Raw genomic sequence first — 5,315 nt, forward strand, 5'->3', positions numbered from 1 at the left:
CAAACAGGTATGTCTTACTCTACTGCCTACATCCATTTTATCCCTTACCACAGAAAATCCTGTAGGGCCCCCTGGAGCACAGTAGAAGAACTACACACAAAAACAACAACATAGTAACTGTACTATTGTTGGTTACATACTCCTCCCCTCGATAGAAAATTTGTCCCAACCGTGACAAATTTTATGATTCTGTACATGGTAAGAGTCTATGGAGTCAGGATCATCCATAAAGGAAACTCTATCATTTACCGGACCTAATTTCTTTTTAATTACTGCTGGACCTTTCCATTTAGGTGACAATTTTTTGCCATGAAACCGTCATCTGCTTTAGATAAGGGATGGGTACGAATCCAAACTACGTCTCCAACTTGAAATTCACATGACTTGTGTCTTTGGTCGTAGTACTTTTTTTGTTTGATTTGAGCTCGTTCCACGTTTTCCCTTACTATGTCGATGAGCAGTTTTTGACGGTCTAAGGTAGGATAAACAGGATTTTCCGGACTGGGAAGTTTTTGGAGGGCTCTCTCCATTGGCCCTTTCAGTTTACGGCCAAGAGCTATCTCTGCAGGTGAAAATCCTGTACTCTCGTGCCATGCTGAGTTTATAGCGAATCGGAATTCCGACAGCCATCTGTCCCAATGCTTATGTTGTTCTCCTACATATGAAGCAATCATGGGTTTTAAATTCCTGTTGACTCTCTCCGTCAAATCAGTTTGCGGATGACATGCAGTGGTAAGTTTCTGTATTACCCCCCCACTGTTTGCATAAAAGGTCGAGAAGGTGAGAGGTGAACTGTGTACCTCTATCAGAAACGAGATACGCCGGTGTTCCCCATCTCGTGAAAATTTCCTCCACCAGAATTCTTGCAATGAGTGATGCTTTAGCAGTTCTCATTGGGAATAGCTCTACCCACTTGGTAAAATAATCTACCACAACAAGTAGATATTCATTCTGCTTGGGGCTTCGGGGAAAAGGTCCCATAATGTCCACACCTAGCATATATCCTGGTTCAACGACAGGAGTGCTTTGTAACTGTCCAGGAGCCTTGGTAGTAGCAGCTTTGTACTTTTGACATGATTGGCATTCCTTACAGTACTTCCACACATCATTTCGAATACTAGGCCAGTATACAGATTCTAGTAGCCCAAGTAAGGTTTTCATCTTCCCTAAATGACCATGTGACGAGTGGGGGCGGGGCCGAGAGCCGTGGGAACGGAGCGAGGCCGGTGGAGTAATTGATAATGAGCGACACCTGCACCACTCACCAGTCTCGAGTCCCACGGAGGAGCTCCGGAAGGATAAAAGGAGGAGTGACGACAGTGAAAGACGAGAGAGGACCAGGCCTGGATTCTCCCTTCCAGATACTGCCTCCATTTTTCTACCGCCCATACAACTGCTAAACATTCTTTTTCTGATACAGAGTAGGATCTTTCAGCACCTCTCAACAAACGTGATGCAAAAGCAACAACATGCTCTTCCCCTTCAATATCCTGGGTAAGGACTGCTCCAAGTCCGATATCGCTTGCATCCATTTGAACTTTAAAGGCTCTGTTAAAATCGGGAGGGGTCAACACAGGCGCTTGCATGAGTGTTTGTTTAATGTCATTAAAGGCTTGCTGACATTGCTCAGTCCATTTCCACTTAACATTCTTTTGTTTCAGTGTCAGTGCGTGTAATTGAGCTGCTCTTTCAGAAAAACTGGGGATAAACCGATGATACCAACCGGCCAGTCCTAGAAACCTTTGCACATCCTTGATGTTTTGAGGTATAGGAAAAGACTCAATGGCAGAGACTTTGGCTGGATCAGTTTTCACTCCCTCTTGTGTCACAATGTGTCCATGAAAGTGAGCATTGGATGAAGTTACACTTTTTAAGATTTAGGGTGAGACCTACCTTGTGAAGACATGCAAACACCTGTTCAAGATGCTGGAGATGGTCAGCAACGTTACTAGAATAGACAACAATGTCGTCAATATAGACCATGCAGCACTTTCCTTTAACCTCCCTTAACACATGTTCCATAAGTCTTTGGAATGATGCAGCGGAGTTTTTCAACCCAAACGGGAGACAAAGAAATGCATATAGCCCTGAGGAGGTAACAAAGGCTGTCTTATCAACACTGTCCACTTCCATTTCCATTTGCCAGTAACCACTTTTTAAATCAAGGGTGCTAAAAACAGTGGCACCATGCAAAGACTCTAAAATGTCCTGAATTTAGGGCATTGGGTAGGCGTCTTGATGTGTCTTAGCATTAAGACCCCTATAATCAACACAACACCTAGAACTTCCGTCCTTCTTCGGTACAACAACCACTGGTGCTGCCCAGGGTGAAACAGAGGGTTGAATAATCCGTTTCTCCAAAAGCTCATGAACTTGAGCCTCAATGAACTGGTGTTTCTCCATTGAAACCTTGTACGCTTGTTTTCTTACGGGGATCTCATCTATGGTAGTGATACGATGTTTGACACAATTTGTTCTGCCAAGCTGTTGAGTGCACACTGTGGGTCAACTTAACATTAACTCCTCCAACTTATTTAGAATGATAGAGTCTGAATCTACCATTTGTGCGATTCGTAGAATCTGCTGGTGGTCTTCTAGACTAACAGTGGGCATGGCCAAATAAAAATAATTGGAAGAGTGCCCATTGTAGTGCGTAAAAGGAAAAATCTTGGGTTCCGTTGAGGTAGGTAACTGGAACTGTGCTTTTTTTAAACTTTAAAAAACTTTAATAAAAAATAAATTCCCAGGATAATTGGTACAGTTAGGTCGGAGTCTTGCATAACATAGGTCACTTTCATCTCCTGCCCTTGGACTTCACAATCCAAATTGACTTTACCCAGTGAACTTTGCCTCTGTCCATTTGCTAATAGGAACGTCTGATCCCCACTAGGCTGATAATCTTCATGGCCACTTAATTTCTTCCACAGAGACTTTTGAATCAGAGAAAATGTGCTACCTGTATCCACTATGGCAACAACATAGCTGTTCCGGAGTATTAACGGAATGGCGATGTTTTTGAAATCATGAGCATCTGAACTCTGATCCAGCAACACGACTCTATTGGCACCCTGTGAGGATTTGCGTTGGAAATCTGGAGGAACAGGAGATTTCTTTTTCTGCTCTTCACTGTTGACTTGGCTCCAGTACCTCTTTGACTCATTGAAATCCTTCTCAATTTGGGTTCCAAGTCGCACTAATTCTCCCACATTTTTAACCGTCCCACGAAGTAAACTAGCTAGCCGTGGATTGCAGTTCCTTAGAATGGCTTGAATCAATTCCTTCTCGGTCATGTCCTTTTTCCATCTCAAACACAGGGCACGATAGTGATAAGCAAAATCTCTCAAACTTTCCTTAGGGCCTTGTTTTCTTTCAGCAAGCTTTCTTGCAGCCACATCCTGGTAATCTTCACTTAAAAACGAAAGCAGAAACTTCTCTTTGAACTGTTTCCAACTCGTTACATTTTTCCTTCCTGCTATCCACCAATCTTTAGCAATGCCTCTTAAAACAGCAGTGAGAGCAGCAATTACTTCTTCATCACTGAGGGGTCGAACTTCGAAATACTCTTCACAGCGCTCCACAAACAAAACAGGATCATCCTCAACTGCATTCGTGAAACTGGGGAAGTCCATCTTTACAGGTGGGTTATACTGAATGGTAGAAGGGTTATGTTGAATGGAAACACTACTAGTCGTATTATGAATTGGAGAGTGGGAAACATTTACTGGAACATTTACTTTAGGAACTCTTGGAGTAGAAGAATTTGGGCTCAGTAACTGAAATCTTTGTTCTAATTGCTGGTCTCTTCTCTTTAAACAATCAACAATCGATTGACCCAAGTCCTTAACCATCAGCTCCATCTGTTGCTTGACTCTTCCACATTCACGTCGGACATGATAAGCTATCTTTTCTTCCAATTTTTTACACTGCACATCAAACGCATCAAAAGAAACTTGCTCACTCACCCTTCGATCGATGTTAGCCATTTGGTTTTCAATCTCAGTGAGACGTTCCATTAAAGTTGTGTCACAGTTGTGTCTGACTTCTTCATTCACCTCTATTGGTGGTGGCGGAGGACCAAACATAAATCGTCCACATGAACATAATGCTCGACTTGCTCGCTGTCTTCATCAGAATCAATATATAAATCACTAAATGTGTTTATCAGTTCTCTCATCGGTTCTCTTCTGGTTGTGAATGTCTCTGATGAAAAATCCATGCCACCAATGCACTCATCTTTATCCATAGCAGATGACGGTAAAAAACTACAATAATGAACTAAGACTGCTTACCAGACTGATTGTTTTACACCTGTGTGTTTTCAAAGCTGAGGGTCCCTGTTCGGGCGCCAATTTGTAACCATCCCAGTGAACTTTTTCTGGTGGGCTAAATCACAAAATAATTTAGGGGAGGGTCCCTCAACTGAAAACGACACATAACACAGTAGTGCATTACAAAATGTTTATATAAATAAAGGCAATCCACAGATCATTATGGCATGTGTATGAAAAACAGTCAATAAAGTCTTTTTGACTACAAAACAAACCGTCGCATTAATCATATCAAAATAAAGGACAAAAAAACGTATCTGGTTGAATGAGTACTCGTCTCTAAGCCGAAACAAGTTTCTTCTTCTGCTCTTCACTGTTGACTTGGCTCCAATACCTCTTTGACTCATTGAAATCCTTCTCAATTTGGGTTCCAAGTTGCACTAATTCTCCCACATTTTTAACCATCCCACGAAGTAAACTGGCTAGCCGTGGATTGCAGTTCCTTAGAATGGCTTGAATCAGTTTCTTCTCGGTCATGTCCTTTTTCCATCTCAAACACAGGGCACGATAGTGATAAGCAAAATCTCTCAAACTTTCCTTAGGGCCTTGTTTTCTTTCAGCAAGCTTTCTTGCAGCCACATCCTGGTAATCCTCGCTTAAAAATGAAAGCAGAAACTTCTCTTTGAACTGTTTCCAACTCGTTACATTTTTCCTTCCTGCTATCCACCAATCTTTAGCAATGCCTCTTAAAACAGCAGTGAGAGCAGCAATTACTTCTTCATCACTGAGGGGTCGAACTTCGAAATACTCTTCACAGCGCTCCACAAACAAAACAGGATCATCCTCAACTGCCTCAACTGCACTGGGGAAGTCCATCTTTACAGGTGGGTTATACTGAATGGTAGAAGGGTTATTTTGAATATTTTGAATGGTAGTCGTATTATGAATTGGAGAGTGGGAAACATTTACTGGAACATTTACTTTAGGAACTCTTGGAGTAGAAGAATTTGGGCTCAGTAACTGAAATCTTTGTTCTAATTGCTGGTC

At 42.1% G+C, this 5,315-nt stretch overlaps 1 protein-coding gene across 3 annotated transcripts in view; it reads left to right on the forward strand.

Moving 5' to 3' along the window:
- The window catches only part of LOC107748016 (calcium-independent phospholipase A2-gamma), a 52,497-nt gene that overhangs the window by 26,871 nt on the left and 20,311 nt on the right, over positions 1–5,315 (forward strand). The window lies entirely within an intron of this gene.

Source organism: Sinocyclocheilus rhinocerous, unplaced genomic scaffold, assembly GCF_001515625.1.
Source record: "Sinocyclocheilus rhinocerous isolate Xijiao unplaced genomic scaffold, SAMN03320098_v1.1 scaffold4668, whole genome shotgun sequence".
Lineage (NCBI taxonomy): Eukaryota > Metazoa > Chordata > Actinopteri > Cypriniformes > Cyprinidae > Sinocyclocheilus > Sinocyclocheilus rhinocerous.